Raw genomic sequence first — 18314 nt, 5'->3', positions numbered from 1 at the left:
TTTAATAGAAAACAAAACCACTAGAATTTCCTTTTATTTTTAAATTATCATGCTGCAGTGTAAATATATGCCATGTAAACTTGTGGACTATTTATCAATCTCCTCTAAAATCCAAAACACATTAAAATGTTGGGAATTTAATTTCTCTGCTACTAGCAAACATTTTGTAAACCATATTTAGGTAGGACTGTGTATAGAAATAAACATATAAAATTATCTTTTCAGATAATTTTGTTATTTATTTTCTTATAGTAAAATTATAAAAACATTATTTATGAGCTTCAATGGAGCCATAATTATCAACACATTAAAATGATATTGAACTCTGTATCTCATAATTCTGACACCTTGATAAACCGGTCAAAACTCACTTTTGGGATGATCTTCATTAAGAGTTTATTTCTTCATTTTTTAAAATATTTTATTTATTTATTTATCTTTAGAGAAAAGGGAAGGGAGGAAGAGAGAGAGGGAGAGAAACATCAATCGGTCGCTTCTTGCATGGCCCCCAACCAGGAACCTGGCCCACAGCCCAGGCATATGCCCTAGCCAGGAATTGAACAGGCAACCTTTTGATTTGTGGGATGATGCCCATCCCTCTGAGCCACAACAGTCAGGGCTCTGTTTTCCTGTTTGAGATGGGAGATATGAAGTCATCATTCATCTTGTAGAACCGCTTGGAAGTAACTGAGATCTGTTCCCTTGAAACTCGCTGCTTAAGTTTGTGACTGCCATGGTGTCAGCCAGAGAGGCTCTAAGTCTTTCAACAGTGCTGGATCTGATGGAGATGTCGAGACACACAATTCTTTATCTGGCCTCCTGACCCAAGCAAAGTGCTTTGAAATTGCTTTTGTAATTTTTTTTCTCATTTCACATGATAATATGTTCATAATGGACAGATTACATGAATTTAAATACAAATAAAAACAAAATAACCATATTTTCTTTACCTAAAAATAACCAGTTGACCCTCCATATAAATTGCCAAGTGCCTTCAGTAGATGAAAACACAGTCTACTGCAGGAGTTCAGAAAGTGACAGTAATGATGATGGAAGATTTATATTCACTCCATTTGCCCACAAATGACTCTGTGGCCTGAGTTTGAGTCCCTGCCACAATCAGTTCTCTGAGCAGTTGCCTAACTAATATTATATTCTCCTTGAATAGCTGGAAGCTTATTATTTTATCCCATACTGTATGTACTTTTTTATTTCCTTGGTAATTTGAAGGAATGCTCCAAAGTTAGGGTGCTACAGTATGTTGTTATTGCTTACCATCTATTTAGTATTATTAAGGAGGTTATATTGAAACTTTTATAATATTTTCTATAGTGATATATATTATTATGTATTATATACTATTTATATATTATATTCTATCACATATAATATGCTATAAAGTATAATTATATATTATATATAATTATATATTAATGAGATTTCTAATTTTTAAAAAACTAGTAAAATAATAAGGTCACAGAATTTATTTTGGGAGTGGTATTTACAATAAAAAATATTTCATCCAGTTTTTAAAAATTTTGTTGGAATTTTACTTATTGACCTGACATTTACTAAATTTTCAACCTGACATTTACTAAAATATTGCCTATTTTATTACCCTTTCATACTATTAGCATATATTAATACATTATAGTCCTATGGTTTACAAAATTTTTGCTGAATAAGTTTGATAGACTAAAATTTTAATTTGTATGTGTTTTTATTTATTTTGTATGTCGACAGTTTGCAAATTTTATTGTTTTTTTCAGAAAGCAAAAAAAAATGCTGGAATTATTTACTCTTTGTCTTTTTAAAATTAATTTATTAATCCTGCTAAATATTTTCTCTATTTCTCATTCCATATATAAAAATTCTTAGCTTTATTTCTATGAAAGTGTTTAAATGTGTGTTGGGTTGTTTATGATAAGGTTTGAGTATGATCAACTTTTTATATGTTTGGGAAAGTATGAAAGCTATATGTAATCCATGTCATATACTGAATAGAATATAGTTCTATCAATTTAATATAAGTAATTAAATTATTCGGGTTTCATGTTTTTGTATTCTGTCTACTGGACAAAGATGAAGCTAGTGCATGAAAATCTTAAAAAGTTCAAGTAATCCATCTGGATTTATACTCCAGGGATAAAGCCCCCAAATGCAAGCTGGGGGATTATCTGAGTAACAGCACTAAGGAAGATGAGCCTCCTGAGCATTGGGAAGATCAGCTACAGTAGGTGCAACACCAGGGTCAGAGAGGAGAGCTAAGATCTACTTAGAGCCAGCATTCATGCTTTTTAAGAATCTGACCTTTAGAAGTGCCCTCCTGTCTTAAAGATGTGTTTAGTGTTCTCATTCTTTCCCAAGGCTATTCCTACTGTCTTCCATTTTTCCTTCATCTAGGACATTTACTCCATCTGTTTTTCTTCTCAGCATATTTTTGTGTGGTCTCTTGTGAGTGCAATTTTTCATTTGTCTGTTTTTGTCACTTGTGAATTGTGGATCTTAGAACTACAACACAACAGGTGAAAATTGAACTTTAATAAGCCCTTGGGTTCATTATGAAACTAAGTGAAAAGAAGAAACCTGTGTTTGGTTTCCTTATATGCCTCTTTAGGAGAAATTCATGTTCCAGATAAATAATTTGTTTTAAGATAGAATGACATTTACTCGGTATGTCAGTACTAAGTAGTAGGCTGACAACCTGGCCTAATTTACTGTAGTTTAGAGATGGAGGCTATTACATTATTTTGCTATCTTTTTTTTTAATCATCACATCCTGAATGATGAATTTCAATTTTTTAAACAAGGCAGAAGAAATTTATGTTGTTTTGGCCAAATCAAACCTAAATTAGGATAATATAAAAGTAGAAACCAAAAGCAATGAAAGTTGAACAATTCACAGCAGCCCCTCAAGAGGGTTTGAGTTACCAATAATTACAACAGTTCCATGTTTTGTGAAATAAGGCTGATGTAGTTTGAGCAAGTTGGCTGTCCTCCTGGACTCTTTTTTGAGTAATCTACAAAATAAGGATGTCTGTAATTATAACTTCTATAAGTATGTATATCTTCAAAGCCCTTTTCCTGTTTGGGTAGTGTTTCCCCTGAGGGGACATCTCTATTTTGAAAAGATAAAAGATACTGTACAAATTATGTCCTCCAGTGATGCAATAGACTATTGTCAGTGACCATGGAGAGCATGTTTAACCAGGTATATTAAGTCATTGCATCATTAGGAAACAGAGGTGCACTCTTCCCAGTACTTGGGTGATCCTCTGTGACACTTAGTTCCTCCAGTTTGCATCAGTATATCTTTGATTTGATAACCTGAAGATACCCAGAATTTTAATGAGCTCAGTCTTTATCTCTAACCTGCACCTCCTACTATTTCTGGTCCTGGTTGATGGTTGATGGTAATCTGTGCTGTAAACCTAATAAGCTCTCAACATATCATCTTTATTCAATTCATATTTTAGCTATACTCTATGCTGTCCTATCCTTAACCAATCTTCATGAAAATCCTATTGATCACATATTTGTATTTAATCTCAAACTTGTCTTTACCTCTGTACTTATTACCTCAATTTTAGAATGACAAAATTGACTCCTTGATATTTTATAAGCTCTTAATTATTTCTATATTCTCTCCTCTCTTGTTCATCAACCACACTGCCATCAGAGTACTTCCTAAAATTTGTATATGATCATGAGAATCAACCCTTCAAAAATTTTGATGACTTCATTGCTTAGAGGAAAAAGCCCAAACTCTTCAGCATGGCATTTGATTTTCTTCATACCTCAGTACCAAGTTTATCTCTTCTTAATTTATTTGCCATTCTTGTCCTCACTTTCTTGAATCACATTTGATTACTGTGTATTATGGTAGGGGGTGTTTTTATATTTAGACCACTTTCTAATGCATGGTGGATATTTAACCAATGTTGCTGATCATTATTTTTAGAAGACTTCAGTTTAAAATACGCAGATGCTTATGATGTCCTGGGTAGGTCAAACTGAAGAGATACTGTTTAGTTTGGTAATTTATAAGAGCCTTTGACATTTTGTATTAGGGGAATATCATAGAATAGGATCCATATATGTGACTTAGAAGTGATCTACTGTAAATTATGTTATTTGAATGTTGAGGCTTGAAGTATGAAAGACTAATTCAGAGTAGTAGTTATAGCTGCTTAACACTCTGAGACTGCCTGCTTCTAAATCTGTGGAGGCTAAAGTAAACAATGGTTTGTGTCCTGAATATGGGTTTAAGAAACATGAGGTACTATAACTATTACATAATACAAGTAGATTGTTCTAATTTAATAACAAAATTATTGTGTACGTGTATATATGTATACTATCAAATAATTTGCCTCCAAGACTATATCATTATGGTTTTTCTGATGTTCATATTTAAATATTTATGATTATGGAATTTCCATTCTTTTTTACAGCATGTAATTAGACATTTGATTTTTTAATTAAAGAGTAAGTCTGAGCTTGTAAGAAGTAAGAATCATATGGATGCCTGAAAGATTTAAGAGAGATTGATAACAGATTGAATGAATTTAGCAGTTACTTCCCAAAACTTAGCTCGAATAAATGTTATTTCTCTTTGTCTTCAATATAGGAAAAGCAGCTAAGCTAAATTTTCCCTATCATATTTTTATTTAGTCAAAAGTTTTAAACCAAGTGTTAAGTCTTTGTAAATACACATTTTAAATGTTAACAGCTTGGTCTTAGTCACTTCTTTTCAAGTGTCAAGGTATGTTAGCTCTTAATAGTGTGGTACATACATAGCACTCCACACAGATCGTCAGTAACACAGTCTGAGCAGTTGATGGATTGTTTGCTCATTTAAATAATTAAGGAAACTAGATTGAATGTACTGTAATTGTGGTGATTTATCAGCCATTGATGAAGAAAACATAGTTTTCAATGGATTTAGATACTGTCAAGACATTGTTTTCCTGTATCTTGAGAAATAAAGAAAATCTTCAACTTTCTAGTTCTATTGGAGGGAGAAAATGAATCTTTCTTTGTATATTTGTTTATATTTTGAGCATTTCCCTTGATTTTATAGTTTTATCAAAGTTATAAGATCTAGGAATTCATAAGTAGTTTTATATTTAAATTTAGAAAAAATAATTTAGGTCCACAGTGAAGGTCTACAAATAGACAATATTTTTTCTACAAAAGAGCCCCTATTCTTTAAGATTGAGAAACCACACATGAGAGCTAATAGCTGAAAATGGCACTAGTTTTCCAAATGTTGAGAAGATTTCAACCATAAAAGATGAGCTTTTGTGTACAGAATCATAAAATTATAGTTTTATATGTTAGGTAGTTTTTTAGAGCTTCTATAATATTGATATTATATAAATACAGCCCCAGAAAGGCTGAGTGAATTGTGCACTTCATGGAACTAGTAAGTGATAGATGGACCACAATTGTAGTGAAAAATATGTATAGATTAGCAAGACAAAGTCTTTTGTAATAACTTGGAATTAATTAAAACAAGGAAACAGGCTCAAATTAAACTATATACATGGTTAACTATCTAAATATGAAAAGTAAAATAAAATTTTGCTTGATGTAGGCATTCGTGAATTTATAAGTGTATAGAATTCTGAAGTAGCCTCTAGTAAGTACTTTTTGTAGATAGGTAATTGTAATTAATAGCAAAAAGTAACATTGATGTATTGTCATTGTAATATATTTTGAAGAATAAGTACTGTTTTTAAATACTGTTATTTTATGATTTATAGGGGATTAATCTATTTTGTATTTTTAAGAAGTATTTTAAAGTTCTATTTTAGGTGTTAAACAATTTTGTCATATAGCAATGTTATGAAATATAAATGAATTTAAGTATAAATACATCATCAGATTATACTTAATTCTTATTTCTTTCTGAAAAAAACCCAAAATGGTTATTCTTGTATTTAGACTTATTTTAGTCTTTTTTGTATTTAGTTACAATTATCTAATAGCTAGTCTCCCACAGGGATGCTATGCTATAGGAGAGGTGTCATTTCCCTCTTTCCCTCTCTCTCTCTAGCTCTGTTTCTCAACTTAAGGCTGCCCATTTGAAACACCTTAGAAGATCTTTTAAATACATGGTAATAGACAATGAAACTTGCCTGTGGTGACATTGTGCATCTGCTTATGTCCAAACTGATCAAATTATACCTTAAGCTTGTGTGGTTTTAAAACAAACAAAACATATACTTCCCATATGACCCACTAATCAACCTACTTGGTGGGAGAGGGGGAATACTCATATCCCACTTGCAAAGGTTCTGATTTCATTGGTTTTCATTCGAACTCAGGTCCTGGTACTCATTAAATCTCCCAGCATTGAGACCCAGTGTTCTAGCATTCATCCAAGTACTTTGTACATAGTTAAGTTCTCAAAACAAAAACAAAAACAAAAAAACCTTGTTATCTTTGTTTAATTAAATACATTTCTTTTTTCTATTCATTCATCCATTCGCTTGTTCACTCATTCATGAGTAATAATGTCTCCATACATTGTAAAACCTAGAGGTGCAGAGATTACACCAGAGAGACTCCAATAAAGGAAGTAGCCTCCAGATAGTCTTATGCAAAATGTAGATATGCCCCATCCTTCAGGCATACATCTTGACTAGTGCACATCATAAAACCAATCTATGTAGTAAGCTATAGTACATTTTGAACAAAGGCTGACAACAATTGACAAAGACTGATTAATTTAAAGTATGGAATTTAAGGTACAATTTTTAAAATATTTTGTTAATGGTAAAAGGATCTATTTTTCTGGAAATTTTAATTTTCTATGATATGTCACAGTGTACAAAACACTTTCACATATATGATATATGGTCATTGATTAAAACCTCTGTCTTTTGAACGTGATTTTTAATGTTGACATCCATATATATGCCTTTTTGTGTTAAAATTATTCATTCAATCATGAGTTTATGAATGCAAATTTTATACAATTTTAGTGTAGTTTTTCCCCAAGACAATAGTTGTAATTTTCTTTTCTTGGTTTTTATTTCTTTAGTTTTTAATTTCAGTTTCTATTCAATATTTTTCTATTTCAGATGTAAGGCGAAGTGGTTAGAAAATTGTGTACTTTACAAAATGGTCCCCCTGATGATTCAACAGTTAAATCTTGGTAGTGTTACCATTTTACATAACATATTTATGTAATTAATTTATCACTTAATTCAATTTTCCCATTATTAAAATTAGAGGATAACAGGAAAACCTAGAGTGCTGACATTGGTGGTTAGAATTGTAGGCATTAAAAATGGAGTGTATTTGAGATGAAAAGGGCATCAATTGGTATTGAAAAAAACAAGTATAGGCAAGGGGATTTTATATATATTTTTAGTTCTTTGGACATAACCATAATTTTAACCTTTTAGAATTTATGTATTTTGTGAGTCACAGTACTGTGGGCTCTGCTGCATTAAGAAGCCATCCTGCATTCCACTGGTTTATCTCAACAAAGGTTCACTTTTCACTGATGCTGTAGAACAAGGAGGCCTCTGCATGTTGTTCAGGGCCCAAGCTGATGAAGGACCATCTTGGCCGGTTGTAACAGAGAAAGAGACACTAGTGGATAGCTAACTTTTAAAGTATTATGTCTGTTCATATTTTATTTCCCAACACAAATCATATGGGCACATCTAACTCAAAAAGAATGAGAAGCTACATTCCAACTATGTGCTTGGGAAGGAGGAGAATTGAATGGAGCATTTGGAAATGAGTTTGAGTGAGCCCCTCAGTCATCTTCTCCTGGCTAAGCTATTTTTAGGAATAGTTTATTTATAATACTGGATGACAGTATATCTTGTCCTTCTCAACATAAGCCCGTATTGTAAGGAATGTAGAATATTTCTGTTGCTTCTTCTTAGAAAGAAAAGCTGAGAACAGAGCACCAGGATGGGTCACTATGTACCCAAAACTAGTGAGAAGGGGAATTGAGTTTATCATATCTGTAAAGCATACTTGTTTCTCCATGTATTTCACTGATATGAATCCTGTTCTGTGTTTTGCTACTTTACTCTCTATGGTCTTTTTGCATAACTGCTACCTTATTTTATAGTAAAATAAAGAGCCAATTTATGATAAACATATATCTTAGCTTTAAAAGTGTAAATTTACAATTATTACTATCCATTCATCTCCAATATTTTTCTTTAGAAAAATTTTTAGCAATAAAAATTATTCCAACCTTAAGGCATTTTTAGATTTTTACTAGCAAATTGTATTCTATTAAGTAGGAAAACAAAGCACACCATTGCTGCCACCAAGGCACCACTGTTATGTCACTGGAAATAATATTAATGTTTGTTAGTAAGATTTAATTTTCATTGAAATCCCAATGTTTCAACCAACAATATAAAGAAGCAACAACAACCTGTTTATGGAGAGTTTCTGAAGGGACACAGGGAAATTTTTTTTTCAATATGCAGAACTCAGCTGATGGGAAGATTTATTTTATGTAATTTTACAACACTGGAACATTGATATTTATTTACTTACCTATTTATTATTTAATTTCAATAGGAATAAGCCATAAAAACATAATAAATCAAATATGACCTTTAATTTTATGTTTTTGTTTTTGTATAAGGCTATGAAAATAGACTTTAAAAATTCAGGTATTACATATATAAAAGCCTTAGGAAGCATATATTGTTGGGGAAATTAAAAACCTATCAGGTTTTTCAAATTTATTTCTATATCTTTCCAAAAAAAATTTTAAATGAAGAATGTCAGGTTTTCTTTAAGAACGCCAATCTAATTTCCACGAAAACAGTGTTATTCAAAACTACAAATATGGCTGCCAAGCCTTTACTTTAAAATGTTTGAAGTTTTGGAACATATAGAGTCTATTTTATTTTCTTCATTAAAGAATGCCATTTAATAAAGTGTTTTATTGTGATAATTTAATGTTTGAGATTCGATGGAAAATTATTGTTCATCAATGTAAGATAATAACAAGACATAATATTCATCACTGAGACATAAAAGACACCTATTGAGGCATGATTTTGCTGCTAACAGAAGTGTTAAGAGTCCCACCTCCTTTAGAAATTTAACAGCCATGATTTCTGCAATACAAAGTCCCAATGATTTTGTCCTTAGAAATCTGCTTGCATTTTTACACAACAGTGGAGCTAAACCATGATGAATGGTTCAGCTCTATTTCCTGTTCCTTCTCGGTGTGCCAATGATTCTCATACCTATATCCCTTTCTTGGACTTATCTCTGAAGTCTGTGGGAGATAACTTCCTCCCATTGCTTGCCAGCAGGAGGGCCCTTGTTTCCTTGTTTTGGAACTGCAGGGTATTTGTTCTACCCTGTTTACTGCCAGTGGGAGGGTCTCTTTCTTCTTCGCAGCTGCCTTTTCATCAGCACAGAGGGAGATTCAAAATCAGAAATGATCTTAACTAAATGTTTTCTGTACAGAAACACCCATTCTACCCTCGGTCTTTCCAACTCCCTTGGAGTGTCCTTCACCAACTTCCACCTTGGTAACACTGCTGACAATGGTCCTTATCACAAAAGTAAAGAATACATATTTATCAGGGAAAAAAGATGTTTAGTGAACCTACATTTATTTGCATTCATTAGTGAACATGATTAATCATGTGAGGTGCTATCAAAACACTTGGCTGGAAAATCTTTCAATGTAATATTTTCAAATAAAATTACGTCTCCCAAGAAAATTAAAAGAATACATTTAAACATCCAAAATAAATGTTTAGACCATTTTTATTATAGGGTTCAGGTTTCCAAGAATATCTTATGCTATAATAAGTTATTGTAATATATATCTTTCAGGGTTCATATGGGTCTATTAGCTTCACAATGTTAACATTTACAGATATGATCCATTTTATAATTCTTAAAAGTGTATTAATGGTGAGAGGAATAAATGAAAACACAACTAGATTTTGGTTGGTTTAATTAATAGTAAATTGTTGTCTTAAAGATTAAGTTTTTGTATCTTTAATTTCTCTTTTCAAAATAACACATGCAAAGTTACGCAATTCAAATGTAAACCATACAATGCCTTTTTCTGGAATTTGAATAGAGGGCACATTTATATTTGGTTAGTTGTGTAAAATTATTTTTCTCTTATGTAAATAAAGAATATAGATATGATTAAGCGACTGTACCTAATGAGCTGATTTTTAACAATTTCAGTTGAATAGTATTTTTTAATTATTTAAGGTTTTTAAATATATTTAGGTAGATAAAAAATTAGAATTTAGTGAATAAATTAATTTTTTAAAAACACACTTTCAAAAAAATGTTTAGGAAGAGTTTTGAAATGCAGGAAGTTTTATGATTATTGTTTTAGAAAGAGTTTTATTATCATGAAAAAGTATACAGAGCCACCATGATAAAAGACAAATGCTATATTCAGATGAAATGCAAATTCTATTTAGACATAAACTATAATTTTTATTTATAAATGTTTCTTATAATTTTCACATTTTTACTTCCATGAATTATTATTTATTAATTAAATAATCAAAATTAAGAAGTAAAACACTATTTTGAAGTAGGATTTTACATCAAATCTTTGTATATATTTAGTAATAAAGTCACATATTGAAGAATTGTGAATATATTTGCTGCATAATTTTTCTCTTACAGCTTTTGAACATTTTAAAAGTTCTTGTTCCTTGTTATAAAATAAAAATTATTCTGAACTTTTACATCTGAATAGAACAATTTTGAAAAATTCATATTATTTTAGTGATGGTCTAACAGTTTAAATGATGATTTAATGTTTATATAGTAATTATGATGAAAACTGCATACTGATGTATGTTCCTGTGGTTTGGGACTTGTTTTTGTTCAGAAGGCATTGTTCTCTGTGAATGAGACATGCTTATTTTATATTCTAATTCAATGTCTGTAAAGCCTACCTTTGTCTAATTCACTGCTCTCCTACGTTTTCTCAAGGGGCATTAAAATACAAAGTTACCCTTTTAAAAAAGACATTTTTTTAAAGAATAAAATACTTTCTGAAGTGTTAGTGAGGTATTGGTATTTTAATGCTCTTTACTTTTAATTAAAGAACATTATGGTTATTTCTTTTTCATACCTCAAAAGCAGTTGATTTTGAATTAAAATTAAATATAAATGAATCTACACTTTGTACTGTTACCAGAGGAAAGGCATAGTTATTATTACTACATTTGGAGATTTTTTAAAAATCTAGTGTCTTCTTTAAAATAACTCAAGGAGCATGTATAAAACACCCATGGACAAAGACAATGGGGTGGGGGGTGAGGATTGAATATGAGAGGTGGGGAGTGGGTAAGGCAGGAGAGAGTAATAAGGAAAAATGGAGACAACTGTAATTGAACAACAATAAAAAAATTTTAAAAAAATAAAAGAAATTATTTCCAGTCATAAAAAGTTGGTTATTCCATTTGTATTTATCAGATAGTCCCCATAATTTCTCGTATCTCCAAAAGAAGTTTACGTATGATAAATAGAAAGAGCATCCAAGAACACCAACCTAATGAAAAACATGTTTTTGTTGAAATGGTTTCACTCTAGTAACTTCAGTAAAGTTGGAAAGGAATTGAAGTGTCAGTGATACGATTCTGCCCCTGCCAGTGATGGCTCTGGACATTTTTGATAGGCTGAGTTGTTCCAACAACTTATTCTTGTCGATAGACTAGGTTTTAGGAGAATTTATACCCTTCCTCAAGTTTAGTTTCTATGTGCTAAATCATAAAAAAAAGGTCTATTTCTGTTTGGGAAGACAAACAATATATTTTTAAATAACTTTTAAAATGTAATATTTAAAAGAAAGATTCTGTTTCAGCCTTCTAAACTATGTCTTCTATATTTATTGGTATTGCCAAATACCAATTGCAAAACAGCTAGCATTTGCTTTTTCTCTTCATGCTGGATATTTGCAGTTTTCTTAACACATTTTTTCTGCTCTGGATAGAAAGAAGTAAGTAAAGGTCTTTAAAATGTGGTATTTCAAAATAAATTTTTTGAAAATTTTTCAGTTTTAATTACTTATAAAAATTTCTACCCATGAAATTTTTGTTACTGATAATTTGGTAGAAATAATTGATGGCTTAAAATATTCTTAGTCAATTAAAGAAACTAGCTGAAAAGTAAAATGAGACTAACCCCAAATTAAAAACTGGTTTAGCTAGGTTCTGCTCTTTACCATTGCTCTGCTAAGACTGTGAGCTGCCACTGACTGTACACATGTCATTTAACCCTTTGGGAGCTCAGATTTAGCATCAAAATATAAGAGGATTGAATAAAGAAAATCTAGTGCCATTTTACAATTCCAGCTGGCAAGCTGCAACAGCAAGTCTTTGAGTTCTTGAAGTTATTGTAGAGGATTTCAAATATTATTAACTACATATGGTATGATCATATATGATAAATATTGGTTCTTTTATTTTTTTTACTTTGAAAATAATTAAAAATAAAACCTGAAGAGTACTTCCCCATTTCAATGTCACAATTTATAAAACTTGATAACTTAGAGTTTTAAGTATTATGAAATATGAGTGTCCTTATGTTATTAATCCAATCAGGTTAGTTAGATTTAAATGCTGTGACAATCCATGTCCAGATTAGGACAAAACTATTTTTAACCATATCTGGAGTGTTTTAGAAGACAAGATTACAGCAAAACTTACCTTATAGCAATCTTAAAAGGTTAAGCTTTGCTGCTGTGTTCAATAACAATAATTTTACTACCATCTTAAAAATAATTAATGCTTTTTCCTGAAAATATGGACACTTATTTGAATTAATAATAAAGAGGCACATTTCTGCTATTTTTCTTTAGATTGTAATTCTTTTCCTGAAGACATACCATATGGTGCAATGCTCAGAGCAAGAACATGGTAATTGGGATATGTAACATATTAAAATATGGTTTCAAGGCTGATTCAAGAACAACTGAACACATATCAGGAAGCTTCTTACTGTTTTATTGGTACTCAGCTAGTAATGACTTGAGGTATAATTAAGTTAATACCATATGCCATTTAGATATATATTGTCAAATTTAGAAATGCATGTGTGTTAATATAATGTGTCTCATATGCAAAGTTTTCTGAAGGATTTATAACAATATCAGGCTCTGTGGAAACCTCTGAAAAAACTCTGCCTTTTAAGCACAAGGGTTTTATATCTACATTATGGGAATATGAAAATGGAGAACAAATATATGACAAAGAAAATACATGCTAATGGGTGACTTTTAAAAAATTTTCTAATTAACACCAGAAGTTCTATATCTAGTATTATTTTCTTTATTACTTGTGGACATCTTGACTTATTTTCTTATTTTTGCTTTAAAATATTATTTATCATTAGTTTTCTACAATGACATTTAATATACTTAATATAACCTCACAGTTTTATTCTGTGATGTTTTCTAAGAAAGTGTTTCTGATCACTTTGAGAATTTGTTTCTCTTCTGATTTCTTTTACATTATCTTTTGGTATAAATATTAATAGCAAGTCAATACAGAGTGTGACTATTCATCTTTGTTCTTATCACTTTCTCTATTTAGATGAAAACCATATAATCAAAAAGTGTTAATATATTCTCCATGGAAAAATGTCCCTCCATTAAAATATTTACTAAATGTTTCAGAAAGACATGATATGTGGATCTAAGAGTAGAATATATCTGCCTCTCAACCTAAGAGAAATGGTCAATGGAAAATGTGTGATTTTTCCAAATTATGCATTGAATAGATAAGATATTTCTTGAGGAGTTCATTCAGTTGGCTATGTTGCCAGTTATGATAAAAACTAGTTCTAAATCTATTGATTCATGCTTTTATTTTTTAAAAAGGAGTGCTGCTCTAGTGATCTGGTTATTTTTTAAAAAACGTGTATGTCATCACTTTTGATACAACTAAAGTTAATGTTTTCACTAATTTGCAGTTTGCCATTCTTATATTTTTGCCAAAATTTATTCTATATGATTTACACACAATACTCACAAACTGTTTCTTCTTCATCAGACTCAGTCTAGAACTGATTATGCACACAGTAGCACAACAGCACTTGGAAGGAAACTCCTTGGCTCTCTCTACTTAAGATAATTTATCTCAAGCAAACTCTAAAATACTAGTTATGTTAAACTTCAATACTGGAAAATTCTATTTCATTATCCAAGTATCTCATTTTATAACTTTATTAATGTTTTGCTACTCAACTGAATTATATATATATAATAGTCTGAAGAAAGAAAGAGAGAAAGAAAAGAAAGAAAGAAAGAAAGAAAGAAAGAAAGAAAGAAAGAAAGAAAGAAAGAAAGAAAGGAAGGAAGAAAGAAAGAAAGAAAGAAAGGAAGAAAGAAAGAAAAAGAAAGGAAGGAAGGAAGGAAGGAGGGAAGGAGGGAGGGTGGGAGGAAGGGGAAGGAAGGAAGGTAAGAAGGAGGAAGAAAGAAGGGAGGAAGGAGGGAGGAAGAAAGAAGGAAAGAAAAGAGGGAAGAAAGAAAGAAAAAGGGAGGAAGGAAGGAAGGAAGGAAGGAAGAATGGAAGAAAGAAAGAGAAAGACAGACAAGACCTATGGATTTAAAGAGTAATACCATGAAGGACTTTTCTCATTAGGTCACCAGAATATGGGCGGGAGAGTGGGAATAGCTCAGATGATATAACACATTAGGGTCCTATCTTACAGGGACGTTATATTAAAATCAAATATAGAAGAAATTGATTTTGAGTATTTGATGAGTCCCAAGGTTTATAGTGAACATTTTAGGCCTATGTTAGAAGTCAGCTGTAAACTTTAAATCAAGACATTTAGGATTTCACTTTGTCCACTGTGGAGTAGATTCTCAAATTATTAGTATTTTAGAGTGAGCTATTATAGATTTCCTGCAGTCATTCAGATTTTAATTGTTCTTTCCTGTTAGTACCACAAACAGCAGAAATGTAGCAAAAAAAATGTAGGTACTTCTCCTATGTCTGACTGTGGCACTTTGCCTGCTCTGGCTCTATGAGAACTTGAATAATTTTACTTGGGTACATTGATGTCCCGAAGTAAATCAGAGTTTGGCAAGAAAAAAAGTAGGAATTTATATTGTGTAGCATTGTCTGCTACAGCTGGTGTATGCATAAAGGAAAAAGTACCGAAAATTCTCCGAACTATTGGTATAAACCAAGACATGCTTTATTGCCTGTTTGTTAAGTGCAGCTGTCACAATTCCGCACAGTGTTATTTAGAAGAGAGTCATGATTTTTCAGGGTACGCCTCACCCATGCCATGACAATGAAATGGATGCTAGTGGCTGTCATAAATGAGTCTAAACTAATAGGCAAAGTGAAAAGCTCAAGTCAAACCCTGGGAGTATAATGGTGGATGAAAGATGGTAACGAATCCACACGAACTTCTAGAATTTTAATTAGTGGCATTTTTGTTAGTTTAAAAGTATTAAATGACTTGCAGGAAGTCCTAAACTTGCTACTGCACCACATCTGAGTGACTCCGATTTCGTCCCTTGTCGAAAAGCAAGCCAGTATTAAAATGCTGAAATACAGGAATTCTCAACTGCTTTCTCTCTGCACAACTTTAGCAGCTGTTGGCTACTCCAAAAATCTAAGTTTTTCTATAGTGGTCTGGGGTGAGGAGGAAGGAAGGCAGCAGGTAACAGGAAGTTTTCAAGTTGACTGTTAGCTTCCTCTGGCAAGCCTGGATGGGCTGGGAGGAGGCAGGAATGAAACCCCTTTCTGGAAGCTTCATGGGATACAGATTAATTTGGGATTAATCAAACAAAAGTTAAGTTTAGTTGGTTATTACTTTTAAACCATATTTTGATTACTTTATAGGTTAAGGTGTTTTTGTGCCTATTCTAGAAATGCACCCACCTGTATTATGGTGAGAGCATATACTTACTCTGATAAGAGTAATTGAAATCCCTCAAGAGAGATTTCCCACTGTAAAATGTAAAAGTAACTTTGCATAATGCATCAATCAACATTACTTGGTAAATGTATTATACATCAGTCTTAAATATTTAAATACATATTAGTAATACTTCGGTATATATATATATACCAAAGTATTACTACTACTATTATTATTATAATAACATTATTAGTAATTATATATTACTAATGGTATATTAGTAATGGTATATATATATATAAAATGGTGTGTGTGTGTGTGTGTGTGTGTGTGTGTGTGTGTGTGTATATATATATAGTATGGTTGTGTTTCTCATATATCCTAACGTTAATCTATGGAAAATATGAAGGTTCAAAAAAAAATCCAAGCTACCTACATATGGGATGTATACACAAAATGTCAATGGAAAACGAGCACAGGAAGTATGGAAAATACAACATATTATTAAGGACATTTAAAATCACCTCCTGTCTATGTTAAGCACAGAACCCATTTCCAAATCACGTGTTTACATTAGAAAATGTAACAGATGATATTCTTTCTGTTATTTGAGTGATTTCTTTTACTTAATAGATTTTTCTTTTGTCTTCATTATCAGTTCATCAAATAGCATGTAGTTCATTACTTTCATGGAGCTCAGATTTTCCAACAGGAGATAAAGACTTTGTATCTTAATATTTTTATAATTTTAAACAAAAAGGAAGTTTAAAGCAATCATATGTGTTTGATAAAGAGATATTAGAAATTCATCAGTTTCATTCTTCTGTTATACTTTATGAGATTAAATTTAATAATTTAAAATAGCATTTGTAATAGTTCACTATTCATAAAGATACCATTTACCATCCTTCCATCTATCCATATACATACATAGAAAGATGTCTGAAACGAAGTTCCCTAATATCAGTTCTGTGTATCTCTGCATGGGGATCTCTCCTGAGATCTCTTCTGAGCCAAATTCTACTCTAACTCATAGTTAGGAATATGGGCAAGACATGCATAATAGGCTTCAGGACAATTCCCTACCTTAGCCTCTTTACATTTTCAACCTATAATATTGGTCCTGGGAAAGCAGAAGTTTTGATCATCTATGTCTTACTATTAGATACAAAAAGCTTTCTTTCTATACCATCTCAGATGATTCATTTGATACTAATAAACATAGATTGTCCAGTAGCAGTAATTTTGATCTAATTATCTACCTGTATTTTAATAGTTTAATAGTGTATAGAATATAAATTCTACCATATTTCTTATTATTTCTATTTTGTTTCCCTAATACCACATATATTCATCTGTCTCTAATATATACATTTAAAAAATTCAGTAACAGTATTTTACATGTCAGCTGATACTGATTTATTAAAATACTTTTGTCTCAAAGATATTTTTAGATCATGTGGCATTTTCTTTACATTAAACACTAAGAAAATTCAAAATCATTAGTAAAATATTTCCACCTAACTGGTCTTCTTCAAACTTCAATCACGTTGCCTAAAAATGTTAATAGTGAACTAGAGATTTTCACATTTCTAGTTCATGCAGTGGTCTAATTTTATAAAAAATTAATGTCAAAACTTTTTCTCTCTATGATTTGGCTTCATTTATTACAAAAGATTACAAAGTAATTGAAGGAAAATGAAAACTAAATGAAATAATTAAATAAGCAATCTAATTTCTAGGTGTTAATTCAATTCTATCTCTAATCAATTTTCTGTATTTTAAACTTCATTTGCTTTCTATCTACTTCTTGCCTGCAGGCTTAGATGTCTCAAATTATGGGATGGCTACTTCCCTGGGTACTTAGCATGATGACACAAGGGGAAAATGCCACTCAGAGAGCTAGACTAATACATTTAACAGTTATTTCATTATTTGGTGGTTTTAAACTCCAGATGGCCATGTCTAGTTGATTTGATTGTCTTTGTCTGTAAGGTAGAAAGCTGTACTGTGAAATTGCATGACCAGAAAGGAATAAATCTTGATTTACTAAAGATGACTTTATTTCTTCCGATATATTTTTTAAAGAGAAAGAGAGGGATAGTGTACCTAAATGGAAACACTGAGCCAGGTAAGTGAAAATCTTTTTACTGTATCTTGGTCAACAAATTAAACCAAATGGACAGATATAAAATATATTGACATTTATATAAATGCAATTATCACATCCCCAGGTCTTCTACCAACACATTTACAAATCTGAAAAAAAAAAACCCAGCTAAAGAATGTACTGAATTGGCACCTAAAAGCCTTTTCTATAAACTATGGGGTCAATTTTCAACTTCTTCTTGAATGATTACTTATCTTTAAAGCTAACAAAGCTGTTCCTGAGCTGAGTACATGTTCTAAGGACAGGAAAGATAAGTAAAAGTACATGGGAGGCT

General features: G+C 31.2%; 1 long non-coding RNA gene across 2 annotated transcripts in view; it reads left to right on the top strand.

Moving 5' to 3' along the window:
- LOC123827251 overlaps positions 1–18314 on the top strand; it is a 180228-nt gene that overhangs the window by 25021 nt on the left and 136893 nt on the right. The gene's annotated exons all lie outside the window — the stretch shown is intronic.

This window comes from Phyllostomus hastatus, unplaced genomic scaffold (assembly GCF_019186645.2).
Source record: "Phyllostomus hastatus isolate PE091 unplaced genomic scaffold, TTU_PhHast_1.1 phas_contig_86, whole genome shotgun sequence".
Classification (NCBI taxonomy): Eukaryota; Metazoa; Chordata; class Mammalia; order Chiroptera; family Phyllostomidae; genus Phyllostomus; species Phyllostomus hastatus.
The sequence above is the reverse complement of the archived record's forward strand: the minus strand, read 5'-3'. Positions and strand labels throughout refer to the sequence as shown.